At 38.4% G+C, this 18259-nt stretch overlaps 1 protein-coding gene across 1 annotated transcript in view; it reads left to right on the forward strand.

The window, feature by feature from the left end:
- Positions 1-18259, forward strand: part of LOC126458427 (uncharacterized) — a 255352-nt gene that overhangs the window by 232831 nt on the left and 4262 nt on the right. The gene's annotated exons all lie outside the window — the stretch shown is intronic.

Below are 18259 nucleotides of genomic sequence, written 5' to 3' on the forward strand. Positions count from 1 at the left end.
TTCTTTTTCATTCCCACTACCATATTCTCCTGTAACGCTTCTTCTACTCCTTCCCCTTCAACCGCATTCCAGTCTCCCATGACTGTTAGATTTTCATCTCCCTTTATGTACTGAATTACTCGTTCAACAGCCTCATACACTTCGTCTGTCTCTTCATCTTATGCTTGTAGTGTTGCAAGCTATTGTTTTTGGTGCTATTTTGCTGTTGATTCTGATTAGAACCACCTTGTTATTGAACTGTTCGTGATAACTCACTCTCTGCCCTATCTTCCTATTCAAATGGTTCAAATTGCTCTAAGCACCAAGGGACTTAACATCTGAGGTCATCAGTCCCCTAGACTTAGAACTACCTAAACCTAACTAACCTAAGGATATCACACACATCCATGCCCGAGGCAGGATTCGAACCTGTGACCGTAGCAGCTGCGTAGTTCCAGACTGAAGTGCCTAGAACCGCTCGGCTACTGCAGCCAGCTTATCTTCCTATTCCTAGTAAATGCTACTCCTGTTATACCATTTTCTGCTGCTGTTGATATTCCTCATGTCATATTTACTCATCTAACCAGGAATCATTGTCTTCTTTCCACTTCACTTCATTGACTCACACTTTATCTAAATTGAGCCTTAGAATTTTCCTTTTCAGATTTTCTAGCTTCCCTACTGTGTTCAAACTTCTGACACTCCACACCCTGATTTGTTGAATGTTATCCTTTAATTGGATGTTCAGTCTTTTTCTCATGGTCACTCTCCCCCAGGCAGCCCCTTTCTGGAGGTATGAATGGGACACTAGTCCAAAATCGTTATGCCAATGGAGAGATCATGATGACATTTTTCCAATTACAGGTCACATGTCCTGTGGATACACATTATGTGACTTTAAGGGAATGATTCTCATTGCCTTCTACATCCTCATGCCACTGATCATTGCTCGTTCTTCCGCCTTTTTGGGGCAGCTTCCTGCCTTAAGGGCCAGAGAGTGCCCTGAACCTCTATCCACTCCTCTGTTCCCTTTGACAAGTCCTTTGGCAGAATGAGGGCAACTTCCTGTGCTAGAAGTCTTCGACTGCCACTGCTGAAGACAATGGGTAGTTATAAAGATGCCATTTTTTATGAAATTAGTATATTACAAAGGACAACTAAAATTAGTTGAAAGCTTTATATGTTCAGAAAAATGGACAGAGAGAAAGAGGCAGTAGTGTCATGTCATAAGGAATAAATAGAAACATTTAGTTCATGACAAGCACATGTAGAGGAATAGTGCCTCACTTTTAGACAGTTAGTTGACAAAGTGGACAGATATGTAATTTGTAGAGTAATTGATGCTGGAAGGGACTCTACAGGGTATATAGTGTCTGTAAAGAATTACTACACAGTAGGTGTAAAACGAAGCATAGGGCTATTGATAGAAAGATGCTAAATGAAATGTGTTTCACTCTCAAAAGTGGAATATGTGAAGCCTTCAGTCATTACTCTAGCAGTATCTTGTTGAACTATCTCTCACAAAACCCAAATAAATTCTGGTCATATAGAAAAGCTGTCACTGGCGTGAAATCTAGTGTCAAGATGCTCGTGGATGACATAAGAAATGAAATTGAGGGTAACAAAGTAAAAACATAAATGCTGAACCTAGTTTTCAGATGTTCATTTATGTAGGAAAGTCTATGAGTACTGCCACAGTTTAATTTTTCCACCACTGCAGATATGAGTGATATAGATAGCAGTGTCATTGGCATTGAAAAACAGCTGAATTGCTACAACTGAACAGAGCTCCAGGATCTAATGGAATACATGTCAGATTTTACACAGAATTTAGGCTGACTTTGCCCACCTGTTAATCTTAACATATGGCAGATTGCTCAAACAAAAAACTTTGGCCAGATATTGAAAGAAACCACAGCTCACACCTATCAACAAGGAGGGGAGCAGAAGTGATCCATAAAAGATAGAACATATTCTGATGTAAAACATAATGCTGTATCTTGAACAGGATGACCTTCTCTGTGCCAGCTAGCACTGATTTGGAAGTTATGCAAAATGTAACTTTACTTTCTTCACATGACACTCTGAAAGCCATAGTTCAAGGCAGTCAGGTAGATGTAGTATTTTTTGGTTTCCAAAAATCATTTGGCTCAGATCACACAAAAGCTTATTTACAAATATTAGTGGTATCAAATTTGTGACTGCAATATGGAAAAGATAGATTACTATTCACCACATAGAGGATACACTAAGCTGCAGACAGGCACAATAGAAAAGAATACTAGAAAGAAATATTTAAGCTTTCGGACAAAGGCCTTCCTCAGAAATAGAACTGTCCCACATCACACAAAGACTTGCACGCACATGACTGAAGTCAGGTCTTAGTGCCTGGAGACAGTACCAGTGTGAAACTTCCTGGCAGATTAAAACTGTGTGCCGGACCGAGACTCAAACTCGGGACATTTGCCTTTCATGGGCAAGTGCTAGCAGGAGAGCTTCTGTAAAGTTTGGAAGTTATGAGACAAGATACTGGCAGAAGTAAAGCTGTGAGGATTGGGCGTGAGTCATGCTTAGGTCACTCAGTTGGTAGTTGTGACTGGATTGAGGACTTCTTTGTAAAGAGAATACAGCATGTTATCATGGGTGGGGGACATCAACGAATTTAGAAGTAACTTCAGGCATGCCCCAGAGAAGTGTATTGGCACTGATGTTGTATATTAATGTCCTGGCAGACAAGGCTAATAGTAATCTCAGATCTATCAGTGCTTATGCAGTCACAGTATCTATAATGATGTACTGTCTGAAATAAGTTATGCAGTTCACAAAACATACAAATGTAGTATCCTATGATAACAACATCAGGGGTCACAGATGGGATCAATCAATTCATACAAATACTTGGTGTAGCAAGCTTGAGTGATATGAAATGAAAAGATCACATTGGATAAACAGTAGGTAAAGCAGGTGACAGCCTTCAGTTGATTAATAGGTTACTGGGAAACTTAAGTCAATCTACAAAGAAAATTGCATACAAAATGTGTGATCCTCCTAGAATATTTCTCAACTGTAAGGGGCCCATACCAAATAGAATTAACAGATGGAAGATGAACATATTACTATGAAAGATATGAACTTTAATATAATATTATAGGATGAGAAGGGAAAGTAGATGAAGACAAGATTGATGATATCATACTGTGAGAAGAATTTGACAGAACACTGAAAGGTCTTAGCTGAAACAAAGGTACCTGGACTAGATGACACTCCCTCAGAATTATTGAGACACTTGGGAGACAAAATCATGACAAAACTCTGCCCCTAGTATACATGATGTATGACACAGGCAAAATATCCTTAGCCATAAAGAAGAATGTAATAATTTCATTTACAAAGGAAGGAGATGCTGATAAGTGTGAATATTAAAGAACCATGACTTTAACAAGCCATGCTTGCAAAATACAGGCATGAATTTTTTACTGAAGAATAGACAAACTGCAGAACCCTACCTTGGGGAGCATTAGTTTGGCTTCTGCAGAAATCAAGAAGATACAAAACAATTCTAACCCTACAGCTCATTTTAAAAGATTAGACTGAAGATGGTCAAACCTGTGTTATAACATTTGTGAATTTAGAAGAAGCTTTAGGCTACACTGACTGAAGTCAGTGCTTTGAAATTGTGAACATATAGTGGGGATAAAACACAGGGATTGAAAGGTGATTCACAACTTGTATAGAAAACAGACAGTAGTTACGTGAGTCAAAGGGCTTGAAAGGGAAGTAGTATTTGAGAAGTGAGTGAGACAATGTTGTCATTTCTCCCCATGTTATGCAATCTACATATTGAGCAAGCAGTAAAGGAAACCAAGGAGAACTTTGGAAAAGGAGCTAATTTTCACAGAGAAGAAATAAAAACATTGAGGTTTTGATTTAAATGAAAACTGTAATGATCCAGTTCTTCTGTTCATAAATCTGAATAAATTCTTGGGCAATAAATGTTTGGGTAGAGACAGTCTGCATTTAAAGAGGTTAGTATCCAAAATTTTTAGTGAAATGTTCACTGATACATGTAAAATTCTGCAAAATAGGGTAAACTTGTAAGAAATGATGAGGATGAGAAACAGAGTTTGGTAACGAACATAGCAAGACCAAAATGGTACCCAAGAAAAAGTATGCTTTAGACTATAAATAGAAAAAAATGTCCCTACATAATGCACTGGAATATAAATGGTCTAAGTGCTGACTTTCAGACAAAAGTCATAAAGTGGATGAAATACAAATTATTCTATCTGAATGTGGAAATATGAAAGTTATTTGCCTTAATGAACATCGTCTTACATCTGATAATATTAAAATTCTTAATAAAACTAAAAATTTCAAATTAGCCAACAGCTTTTGTAGGCAAGAGAAATCACATGTAGGCTCTTGCGTACTTACTCATTCTGATATAAAATATGAAATAAGAAATGATTTTAATCATTTGAATGAAGAGTGTATATTTGAAAGCTGCTATATTGAGTTAAGGGATCTAAATGTCATAGTAGTTTCTATTTCTAAAATCCCAGAGAAAGCTACAGTTGAAGCTTTCCTGGTGAAATTTAGTTACTTGCTTGAAAAACTCAGTAAAGAAAAAAGGAAAAAAGATAGTAATAGCTGCTGTCTTCAATATTAATATCATAGTTGAAAGCAATGACATGTCCAAATTCACTGACTTAATAAAAAACTTTGGCTTCAAAATAAAACTTCATGCAACCCACTGGATTAAATGCACAGTCACCTACCTGTATTGATAATATTCTAACAAGATGTTTATAAATTTTGCATGGATTTAAGAATCTCAAACCACTCTGCATTATTCATTGAACTACCAAAAATTAAGAATGAAAGTTCATGTAACAAAAGTCATATGAAAAAGAAGTTCAATGAAAAAAAAATCGGTTACATTTAGAAATAAGATAAGAGATGTAGAATCGCCTTACAGCAGCTGTATTTTGAGTAATAGTAACTTTAACAATTTTTATGTAGCTTTTTTGAAGTATTTAATGAAACTTTTCTACTTATCAACACATGCAACAAGATAACTAATAAACCTAAATGGGTAATCAAGGGTATAAAAATTCTAGTACCGGAAAGAGGAAACTCCACAATGAACTGAAATATAATAAAAACAGGCAGTTTACTGAGTATGTGCATCATTAGAAAGCTATATTTTTCTTTTTTTAATATTGTGAAAGCACCCAAACAAATGGCAAACAAGAAGTTCATTGTACAACATAAAAGTAAAACAAAAGCAGTGTAGTCTGTTGGCAAATCAAATCAGAGTTAGGTGTTAGGGTTAGTAGTAATGAATTATCTATGATTTAAGTAGATGATAGCTTTATTGTAAACCCAGCTCAAGTATCAGAGTGTTTAAATGAATTCTTCATAGTAAAGGATGTGGAAAATCTTATTTTATCATTAAAAAATAAAAACTGTACTGGGTAGAGTGGGATACCCACTAAAGTTATTAAAACAGTGTATGGCATAATAGCACCTCCCCTAACTAAAATATTCAACCAGTCAGTTGAACAGGGATGCTTTCCCGATGTTTCAAAGTATTCCGAAGTCAGACATCTGATCAAGAAAGGGTCAATGGAAGACATGGGAAAAAACTATTGGCCTATTTCTGTTCCTCCAGTCGTGCCAAAAGTATTAGAGAAAGTAGCTGCAAACCAGATGAAAAACTTTATTGTAAAAAAATGATATAATTATAAGTAATCCATTTGGATTTTAACCAGGAAAAACACTCTGGATGCAATGAATAACTTTATTGAAAAGATAGGCAAATCATTGTATCAGAGGAGTAAAGTTGCACGTTTCTTCTGTGATCTCACAAAAGCATTTGACTCCATGAACCATGACTTTCTTATCTACAAATTAGACAGATATGGGATTAAGCACAATGCTTTAAATTGGCTAACATTATACTTACACAACATAAAACAAAGGGTAACTATCGACTCAGATACAGTGAATTATTATTCTAAATGGAGTACAATATCACAAGGTGTACCTTAAGGCTCCATTTTGGGGCCAATCCTGTTCCTATTTTGTGTAAATGACTTACCCGTAAATATGAATTAGCCATCAGCTCTGTTTGCAGCTGATACTTCTGTTTTAACTTAAGATGATGATGCAGAAAAAATTCCGAGCTCCATCGTAAGCACACTGGATACCTTAGAAAACTGGTTCCAGTCAAATGGGTTGAAACTGGACATTGCAAAAATGCATATGGTACATTTCAAAACCAAACATTCAAAATGTGTGCAACTTAAAATACAACATGACAATCAACCTATGAAAGAAGTTGACAAGATCAAATTCGTGGGACTAAATGTGGACAAGAGCTTAAGCTGGAGTACACATATTGACTTACTATCCAATAAACTCAGCAGTTTTGCAGCAAATTCCAGTGACTTGAGTACATGCAAAATTGATTATCATAGTTATTTTGAATCTTTCATTAGATATGGGATAATTTTTTGAGGAAGTTCAAGTAGTGTATCTCGAATACTGAAACTAAAAAAGAAAATTGTCTGGTACCTGTGTCCTGCGCAGCAAGCACAGTCTCGTCGCCCGTTATTTTGGAAACTACAAATCCTTACTTTCCCTCCATATACATTTATGAAATTATAATCTTCCAACACAGGAGACAAAAATTATTGGAGAAGAATCATTTAACCATGCATATAGCACAAAAAATAAAAATAATTTTATACTACCCACTCCGCAGTTGAAATTATATGTACGGACTCCACAGTACAAGGAAATGACAATGTACAGGTTAATGAGCAAAAGCATATTTAATATAAAGCCAGAAATTTTAAAAATGAGGGTACAGCAGACTCGGTGAGAGAAATGCTACTATTTAGCAGAAGAATTCATAGAGGATGAAATGATAATTTGAACAAGAGGTAATTAAGTGTTAGATTTTATTTTGTATATATATCACAAAATCATGTTATTACTATGATACTGTTTGTTAACATCAGCTGTTCTTTATTTATGGTGAAATTTTACCACTATTTGACATGTGTCCTGCACCTGAATCAAATGATTTAGATTATGTACATTATGAGACAAATAAACCACAATTCAAAATTCAGTCTGCCAATGACATTGTAATTCTGTCACATAAAGCAAAGGACCTAGGACACCAGTTCAATAGAGTGTACGATAGTATCTTGAACAGAGGTTGTTAAGATGAACATCAGCAAAAGTATAATAAGGCTAATGGAATGTAGTTGAATTAAATCATGTAATGCTGAAGGAATTATATTCAGAAATGACACTAAAAGTAGTAAATGAGTCGTGTTATGTGGGCAGCAAAATAAATGAAGATGGCAACAGTAGAGTGGATGTACAACACAGAATGGCAATAGAAGAAAATCATTTCTGAACAAGAAAAATTTGCTAACATCAAATACAAATTTTATACATTTATTCATTGTTCTGCAATGTAGCCTTGTACAGAAGTGAGATATGAACGATAAATTCAGACAAAGTGAGAATAGAAGCTATTGAAATTTGGCACTACAGCTGAATGCTGACGATTAGATAGGCAGATTGCACGACTGATGAGGAGGTACTGAATCAAATTTTGGAGAAAAAAATTTATGATTCAACTGGACTGAAAGAAGGGATTAGTTGACAGGACTGAGGCACCAAGGAATCATGTTTGGTAATGGAGGAAAGAGTCAAGACCTTGAATTTTTTTCTAATTGACAAATTGTTAAGTGGAAGCATGTGACCTCAGTCAATGTCTGTATAATAAATTACCAATTTTACATGATTGGCTACAGTAAACAGTCAAATGCTATGTACACTGCCGTCTGCCCACTTCACTTATGTTCTTTCCCCTCCCCCTCTTACTCCTTCCTCCTATTTTCCTGTAGCTCCTTCTTCCCATATCCCTATATAAAAGTGCACGGTGTTATTCTAATTTCAGTCTTTTTATTATGTGATGATATTATGTACATTCATTCCAATATATTAAACATCATGACATTAAAAGTGCCTACCTACATTTGTTTGTACGAGGGTTGACTGAAAAGTAATGCCACCAACTTTTTAAATCTTCAACAGATGGCAGCATTGGTATGTGGCAGGTACTGGCTTGCTTTTTAGCCTCTTCTCTACAGCTCCAGTTGGCAGGAAGCCTTAGCATTGAACAGTTGTGTTGTTACAGTGTAAAGTATGGAACTCTGCGCAGACGGTTGGTCAATCGATTTAAGCAACGTGCAGTCCTTGAATTCTTGACAGCAAAAGGTGTCACCCCAAAGAAGATTCATCAGAGAATGAAAGCAGTTTATGGTGATTGTGTTGATGTGAGTACAGCGTGTCATTGGGTGAGTAAGTTTAAAGATGTTGAGGCGGGAACATCTGACCCGTGTGACAGACTAGGACTTGGATGTCCTGTGACAGCAACCACCGAGCAATGCTAAGCAAGCAATGCTAAATGTTGACATTTTTGATTCAGGATGATCGTCATATCACTCAGAGAGAAATTGCAAGCACAATCAGTAATTCACAAGAACATGTGGGTCACATTATTGCTTTGCTTGGCTATTGGAAGATCTGTGCATGATGGGTACCCCGGATGCTGACTCGTGGAATGAAAGCACACAGACTTGAAATTTGCCAGGAACTCCTCTCACATTACGAGAGTGAAGGTGATGCCTTTCTCCATTCAACTGTGACAGGAGACAAAACGTGGGTACACCATTACAACCTGGAGATGAAATGTCAGTCTATGGAATATCGAAACAAAGACTGCCCCAGAAAAAGAAATTCAAGATGCAGCCCTCAGCTGGAAAATTGATGGCCACAGTGTTCTGGGACACAGATGGTGTTATCCATGTTGATTTCCTTGATTGTGGAACAACAATAAATTCAGAGCATTACATCACAACGCTGCGAACTCTGGAATGTCGGCTAACAAGGGTCCAAAAGGAAAAGGGAAATGTTTTCCTGCAGCATTAGAATGCCAAACCACACACTACATGTGCCACTGCAGCAGAACTTCGGAGACTGAATCTCACCACCTTATCGCATCCTCCATACAGTCCACATTTAGCACCGTCTGACTTCCATTTGTTCCAGATAATGAAAGATGATCTGTGGGGACATCATTATTCTTCTGATGAAGATGTTGAGAGAACTGTGAGACTGTGGTTGCGGAAACAGTGTTGACTTCTTCTGTGATGGCTTCAGAAAACTTGTTGATCATTGTCAGAAATGTATCCAATTGACTGGTGATTATGTGGAAAAGTGAATATTGGTAATTAAAGATCATATCTGAGGATTATTTCTGTGTTTGATTTGTTAAAATATTCCCATCCAAACGCAATTAACGATGATGGAGACATTACATTTAATTCAACCGTTGTATATCTGTATGAAGCTTTTTAGTAAGTTGAGCACATCTTAAGATGGAAACTACTTGCTGAAACTAGTTCTGTGAATATTTTTATATATCCAAGTAATTGTGATATAATAAATTATTATAGAAGCCTTGAACAGGACCATGAGAGTGCATCAAATAAGTCATAAGACTGAGAACCACAGGCATGACAACAGTGAATATATACAACAAAAGGCAGAACGAGCATTCATAGGTTTGCTTGACTCATGGGGGAGCATCTCAGAAGTGATGAACTCTCAGACACTTAACGACAGATGTCAGCTATCCTGCAAAAACCTGCAAAGTTTCAAGAAGCAACATTAAGTGATGACTCTTGTAATATATTACAGACACCAATATATTATATATTGTTCCTCTGGCAAACACAAACATGAGATGAAACTTATTATGGAGAGTCATTTAAGTGGTCATTCTTCCCACACCTCGTCCTTGAATGGAACAAGGAGAAACCCTGATGTGTAGTATAATGAGGAGTACCCTCTGCCATACATTTCAGAGTGGTTTGCAGTGTATGGATGTAGATGTAGAGCTTGTGTCCAATTCACATGATGTCTGCAACATTTCAGATAACATAGTCTTTATTTTGAAATGCTGCTCCCTAAAATTTTTACCGTTATCATCAAATTACATAATATATTGAGTAAAAAAGCTTTCCATTTTATTTTATTTTATTTTGCTGCAGTTGCAAAAAGTTGCTTGCACCATATGCAATGTTGGAAGTGAGCATCTTATTATTACATAAATTGTTTAGTTTCAGTACCAGACAATGTTGAAAAGTCTTCAGGTTTTCTTCACATTCATTGTTTGTGTCATATTTTCAGTCAACAAGTTTCAATGAAGTGACAAATGAAACCAAACTATTGTGCCAAGGCCGGAAATAATAATAATAAGACATGCAATTGCAGCCACAATAAACAATGTGCATCGTCCTTTCTTTGTTAAATATTCAGTTCTAATTACTTTTGTTATAAAATAACAATACTTTGACAGTCTTGATGTGACAACTATTTTAACAATCCCATCTTAATTTGCTTACATCACAGTGTTTTGCAAATCTAATCTCCTTACTACACTTTCGTGATCTTTAGTTGAATTTCATATTCAGAAAAAAAGATTTTAATCAAGTAAAATATTATAAGCTGTCTAGGATTGATAAATTTTGCCTTCCATCTTCTAGTGAAGAAAATTGCTCAGCATAAGAATGAAAATTGCATGTGACTGTATTACAATCTGTTTATGGCAGATGTATTTTACCTTCCATCCTCTGGTGAAGAAAATTTGCTCAGTATAAGAATTAAAACAAAATGTGATTTTGTCAGGAGGTAGGAGGAGATAATGTGCTTCCCAAAATACCACGGACACCCTGCTAATTTTCAGTTGGTAACATGAGACGATTGTATTGGAGGCTATTGTATTGTATGCAACAATGCAAATGACATTCTCTGTAGAACAACCCCAAGAAATATGCAGACATTTGCAACAATCTCTCTCTTAAGCCTTCTTTAACCTGGAAAATAATTTGGTTCAGTCTCAAAACCTGCTCTGTGGGCAGCACTGAATTGAGATTCTTTATATGCCTTAGTTTAAGTTATTTGTGATGGACATGACTGGATGCTGTTGTATTCACATAATGTCTCTGAATATTTTCCAAGCCCCCCAAAACAGCAGTGATGCAAGAGACAGTAAACCACTACAGAAATGCATAAGCTGATGTTTTCAACAACCTATCACAGAATATTAAATTTCATATAGACAATGTGGTGAAATTCAAGAGTGAACTAAAGACATTTCTGTTGGGCAGCTCCTTCTGTTCCATTGAAGAATATCTTCAAAGTAACCCTTGAATGTTAATGTTTTAGATTATTTTATAATTAGCATTATCACTGTAACACATCAATATTCTCTAATGTTAATTCATTATAAACATTATATTGTAACACATTTAAAATAAATTAAATTAAAGGTGAATCTTTGATGTCCTTCAACATCCCAGAGACAATTCTTTATGGTTTCCATTGACTATGACTGATGCAATGTAATGATATGAGTCCACTATTAACTACCTGCACCAGAGATAAGCTTTCCAGCACTGACACTTATTTTCCTACCTGACTGCATCATATGCATCTGAAATATAGCATATGAGTGCATAGGTTAGTTTTCATACCTAGGTTGTATCATTTGTAAGCATGGGACCTATGAACCAGATGTGGAGAAAAGGATTTGTGCAGTTGATTCAGCCTTTAAAATACTTCCATTTAACATCTTTAGTAGGAGAGATGGACTGTGCACCATAAAACATGGTGTGTAAGACATTATTAACAACTATAAAACTGAGACATCACAAGCTTGGGGCTCAAATATTTACAGTGAGTAGAAACTTAGGTTTCTTTTGAAAATCATGCAAAAGTATTAACCTCACCAGCATCCAGCTGCTACAAAGAGTGCATGTTGACAGTATTGGTGCCACTGTTGTCAGAAATCAGCTGAGATGATTGGGATATGTTTGCCACATGAATGATAACAGGCTTCCTCACCAGGTGCTTTACTTTGAAATGTGCTCTGGTTCAAGGTCTAGTTTATACATGAACTACAAGTTGCAGAAAGGATATTTGTAATAATACTGAAAGTTTTCAGTAGACACAAGTACTTTGTAGATAGTTTGAAACACAAAGCTTGCACATGAAACTTTTCTGCAGATTTGCAATCATGTTTTGTCACAATACTGACAGGAAAATTACTCTGACGTGTGATGTACCATCCCATTATTGTGCATTGTATGTATTATACATAAGCCTTTTTTGCAAAGTGTGAGTTTTACAATTATAGAAAGTTTAAAAAATTAATGACATAAACAATAAACTGTCAGAAAAAGCTTTTATAATAGCATTTCACATGACTGTATTAGGAAGTGAACAAAATTAATAATAATCTTCAGAGAAACATATGACTAGAGTAGTTACCGGCAGTTTTTCTTCTCATTCGTTGTCCTAGTTTCCTGCATATGGTGTGGATATTTGAAAAGGGTCTCGTAAAACTTTCTGTATCCTGAAGGAATATGTTGTGCATGTTTTTGCAGCTGCTTCACTTTTTTTATCATTTTTGGAACACTACAAGTGATTTATGCTTCCTCATGAGGTAGACTCAGAGACATATTGTAGCACTTAAGAGAAAATGTGTGCTTGGCTAGTTCATCATTATACGTAAAAGCAACAATCGTACCTTTTATATCTGATTTATATTTGATACACTTCAGCTTAGAAAACTGTAAAGTAATTTTATTTTCCTTAGGAATACCTCTTCCTGCTTTCTCATCTAATAGACACAACATTTTATAGTGCCTGGGCCATCATTTCTTAAAAGTTAGAATATCATCTGAATTGTCCACATACTCTTCTCAGCACTGTGACATTATGAATGGAGAGTCTGCTATGCAGTTGAACTACAAGATGCAGAAAGGACATCTTCACTTTGCAGAAAGGAAACAACTGTGCTAGATATACCCATTCTGCATCTTTCAAGATAATCAGCAGCCAGCAAAATCATGTTCCAGTGGGTATATGTGAGACCTTTCTCCACAGTGCTTAGAGTTACACTCCAGCTATCAATTTGTGCAAAAAAATAAAACTTCACGCAGTTTTTTTGAAATTTTCCCGAATTTCCGCACCCTTTAACGTGTTTTGGAGGCAACACAACCACCTAACCTTTGTGCACATCATTGTTTACCAACCTAAGTTCACTACAGGATCAACATAGCTCAGCTTTAACCAACACTTTTTCGACTTTTTTCACACTAGATCTCCAGTTGCTTTCTAGTTCACCTTTATCTCTCCCCATATATTTTTATTTTTATTTTCATTTCAGCCTCATGTTACACTTTCCACCTTCTAATACCATGTCACCCTCATGACATCCCCACAATGACCCCATTAAGTTTTATTTACATTCCCTCTGCAAACATGCCTTCGCCCTAGCCAGATTACGCTCCCATATTTTATTTACTCAGGCTTGTCTGTCATTTGTCATTACCCACAAAGGCCTCACACTTAAAGTTCCCATCTCTGGCTGTTACCCTTCTTTCCATCAATCCCTATACCAGTTCCAAACTGAACAATCCATAGCCCTCACCCACCTAATCCTTCACCTACACATCAACTCAGTCAATGAACACACCCGTCAACTCCTATCCCTAATAAAAGTCCTCAATCTTTCCTCTCCCACATCCACACCAGCTGTTCACAGCATCCTCCTACAGGCAAACTGCAAATTAGGACAGCATGCCACCCTCCACCTCAAAAAACTATCCAATGTCCTGGTTTCCCACCTCTGGAAAGGCAACTCACTCACCCTCCACACCCTTTCCAACAAACCTCAACCTCCTCTCATTGCACGCAGACCCAGTCTCTCCCATCTACTCAATCTCCCACTTCCAGCTCCACTCCCCCCAAAACCTCAAAATTCTAATCAATGCAATCTGGAACCACAACACCCCAATTCAGTAGTTAACCTTTCCTCCAAACCTCTCTCCCAATCCGAAACCTCTGTCCTATCCAAAGGCCTCACCTTCAGCCCTACTCCCAGATTCAACCAAACAGCCCTTGTCAAAGATTTACTGTCCTACACTCGTACTCTCTGCTGGAAATATCACTTTGCCACAAATGAAAATAATCCTAATCCTACTCCTAATGATCCAGCTCCCCAAGACACTATCCAAACTGAACCCTGCCTGGAACAGTTCCGTCCTCTGTCACAGTGGGACCCACCTCCTCTTCCTCAAAATCATCCTCTCCAAACCTTCCAGGAATTTCTCACTTCCAGCCTTGCCTCTCAATCCTCCTTGAAAAACCTTAATCCTACTCCCAGCATCACCACAGTTGAAGCCCAGGCTATCCGTGATCTGAAGGCTGACCGATCCATCGTTATTCTTCCGGCTGACAAGGGTTCCACGACCGTGGTACTTGATCGTCGGGAGTATGTGGCTGAGGGACTGCGTCAGCTTTCAGACAACACTATATACAAAGTTTGCCAAGGTAATCCCATTCCTGATGTCCAGGCAGAGCTTCAAGGAATCCTCAGAACCTTAGGCCCCCTACAAAACCTTTCACCTGACTCCATCAACCTCCTGACCCCATCGACACCCCACACCCCTACCTTCTACCTACTTCCTAAAATTCACAAACCCAATCATCCCGGCTACCCCATTGTAGCTGGTTACCAAGCCCCCACAGAACGTATCTCTGCCTACGTAGATCAACACCTTCAACCCATTACATGCAGTCTCCCATTCTTCATCAAAGACACCAACCACTTCCCCCCGAATGCCTGGAATCCTTACCCAATCTGTTATCCCCGGAAACCATCCTTGTAACCATTGATGCCACTTCCTTATACACAAATATCCCGCACGTCCAGGGCCTTGCTGCAATGGAGCACTTCCTTTCACGCCGATCACCTGCTACCCTACCTAAAACCTCTTTCCTCATTACCTTAGCCAGCTTCATCCTAACCCACAACTTCTTCACTTTTGAAGGCCAGACATACCAACAATTGAAGGAAACAGCCATGGGTACCAGGATGGCCCCCTCGTACGCCAACCTATTTATGGGTTGCTTAGAGGAAGCCTTCTTGGTTACCCAAGCCTGCCAACCCAAAGTTTGGTACAGATTTATTGATGACATCTTCATGATCTGGACTCACAGTGAAGAACTCCAGAATTTCCTCTCCTACCTCAACTCCTTTGGTTCCGTCAGATTCACCTGGTCCTACTCCAAATCCCATGCCACTTCCTTGACATTGACCTCCATCTGTCCAATGGCCAGCTTCACACATCCGTCCACATCAAACCCACCAACAAGCAACAGTACCTCCATTTTGACAGCTGCCAACCATTCCATATCAAACGGTCGCTTCCCTACAGCTTAGGTCTTCATGGCAAACGAATCTGCTCCAGTCCTAAATCCCTGAACCATTACACCAATAACCTGAAAACAGCTTTTGCATCCCGCAACTACCCTCCCGACCTGGTACAGAAACAAATAGCTAGAGCCACATCCTCATCCCCTCAAACCCAGAACCTCCCACAGAAGAACCCCAAAAGTGCCCCACTTGTGACAGGATACTTTCCGGGACTGGATCAGACTCTGAATGTGGCTCTCCAGCAGGGATACGACTTCCTTAAATCCTCTCCACTCCACCAAGAGTGTCTTTCCACCATCCACCTAACCTCCGTAACCTCGTGGTTCATCCCTATGAAATCCCCAAACCACCTTCCCTACCCTCTGGCTCCTACCCTTGTAACCACCCCCGGTGTAAGACCTGTCCCATGCACCCTCCCACCACCACCTACTTGTCCTGTAACCCGGAAGTTGTACACGATCAAAGGCAGAGCCACGTGTGAAAGCACCCACGTGATCTACCAACTGACATGCCTACACTGTGAAGCGTTCTATGTGGGAATGACCAGCAACAAACTGTCCATTTGCATGAACGGACACAGGCAGACAGTGTTTGTTGGTAATGAGGCTCACCCTGTGGCTAAACATGCCTTGGTGCACGGCCAGCACATCTTGGCACAGTGTTACACTGTCCGGGTTATCTGGATACTTCCCACTGATACCAACCTATCAGAACTCCGGAGATGGGAACTTGCCCTTCAATATATCCTCTCTTCCCGTTATCCACCTGGCCTCAACCTCCGCTAATTTCAAGTTGCCACCCCTCGTGTGTGTGTGTGTGTGTGTGTGTGTGTGTGTGTGTGTGCGTGTGTGTGTGTGTGTGTGTGTGTGAGTCTTTCCGCTCCCGGGATTGGAATGACTCCTTACCCTCTCCCTTAAAACCCACATCCTTTTGTCTTTCCTACTCCTTCCCTCTTTCCTGATGAAGCAACCGTGGGTTGCGAAAGCTTGAATTTATGTGTGTGTTTGAGTGTTTTTTTTTTGTCTCCTATCAACATACCAACACTTTTGTTTGGTAAGTTACAGCATCTTTATTTTTAGATATTTAAATGTTTGTTAGATATTCCCTTTCTGCCCACATTTAATGGCAATGAATAGTATCAGTTATGAAAGGAACTTAAAAAATATTGTACAGAAGTACCACACATGAAAAAGACAAACAATGAATATGAAATAGGATAACCAATAAACATTAAAGCTTTGCCAGCTTCTGTAATACACACACACACACACACACACACACACACACACACAGTGCCATTTCTGCTCATCATATAGCGTTGGAGGTAAATTCTGTGAATTTCCAGAACAAGACTATGATAAATTTTAATGTTTCTCCACTACAAATTTAGTGTTACAAGGTGTACAACTTTGCTTCCGCTGTTTGCCGATAGGTGGCAACAACGGTAAGTAGCAGTCAAAGGAAACAGACTGCAGATATCAGGTAGTTAGCTTGGAACTCAGTTACCATAACCTCATTCAAACATTAGTTGATTTGTGTCTGCATCATAAAGTTGTTCTTGATTGAAAATGTCAGTTTACGAGCCTAATTCTTGTCATTTGCGGAGGGTGTTATTATTTTGTTTCAATATGAAGAAAACAGCAGCTGGGTCTCATTGAATGCTCTCAAGTACATATGGTAAGGACACTATTAGTGAAAGAACATATTGGGAGTGGTTTCAACACTTCAAGAATGGTGCTTTTAATGTCATAGATTGGCATAGCGGTGGAAGAGAGAATGTTTTCAAAGATGCAGAATTGGAGACACTGCTGAGTGAAGATTTGCGTCAAACTCAAGAAGAATTGGCACGATCAGTGGGAGTGACACAGCAAGCCATTTCAGAAAGTCTTAAGGCTATGGGCATGGTTCAGAAAGAAGGAACTTGGCTCCTGTTTGAACTGAAACCAAGAGACGTTGAACAGCGTTTGTGTGTTTGTGAACAGTTGCAAAAACGGAAGGGATTTCTGTGTCGCATTGTGATCAGGGACAAAAAATGGGTTCATTATGATAACACTAAATGCAAAAAATCATGGGGATATCCTGGCCATGCTTCCACATTGACAGCCAAACCGAATATTCATGGCTCCAAGATCACGCTCTGCGTTTGGTGGGACCAGCTCGGCATCGTGTACTATGAGGTGTTGAAACCAAGTGAAACAATCACAGGTAGTTGTTATTGAATGCAATTAATGTGTTTCAGCAGAGCACTGAAAGACAAACAGCTGAAATACAGTGAGAGACATGATAAAGTGATTTTGCAGCATGACAATGCTTGACCGTACATTGCAAAAGAGGTCAAAACGTACTTGGAAACATTAAAATGGGAAGTCCTACCCCACCCACCGTATTCTCCAGGCATTGCTCCATCTGACTATCACCTGTTTAGATCAATGGCGCATGGCCTGGCTGACCAACACTTCTGATCTCATGTAGAAGCCACAAATTGGATCGATTCATGGATCACTTCAAAAGATGAACAATTTTTTTGAGATGGGATTCATACACTGCCCAAAAGATGGGAGAAAGTAGCATCCGGCGATGGAAAATACTTTGAATGATACACATGTAACCAATTTGTTTCATTAAAGCCTCAAATGTTGGGGAAAAAACGGTGGAAGCAAAGTTGTACACCTTGTAAAATTGCACATTTTCTTCTCTATCACAATCATCTGTTCCTTTTTACCCAATAAATAATCTGCCCAAGAAAGATATGTATTCTTAATGCCAAAACATGAAAATTTTTGCACTGATGTGTTATTGTTTGTACTGTCATAAAGCTATATCAGGTTACCAAAAATATCCGTAATATGCCTTTACAGTTTAGTTCACTTACAACTACTTTGTAAGAATGGAAGTAGCTGTTTC

This window comes from Schistocerca serialis, chromosome 1 (genome assembly GCF_023864345.2).
Source record: "Schistocerca serialis cubense isolate TAMUIC-IGC-003099 chromosome 1, iqSchSeri2.2, whole genome shotgun sequence".
NCBI classification, from domain to species: domain Eukaryota; kingdom Metazoa; phylum Arthropoda; class Insecta; order Orthoptera; family Acrididae; genus Schistocerca; species Schistocerca serialis.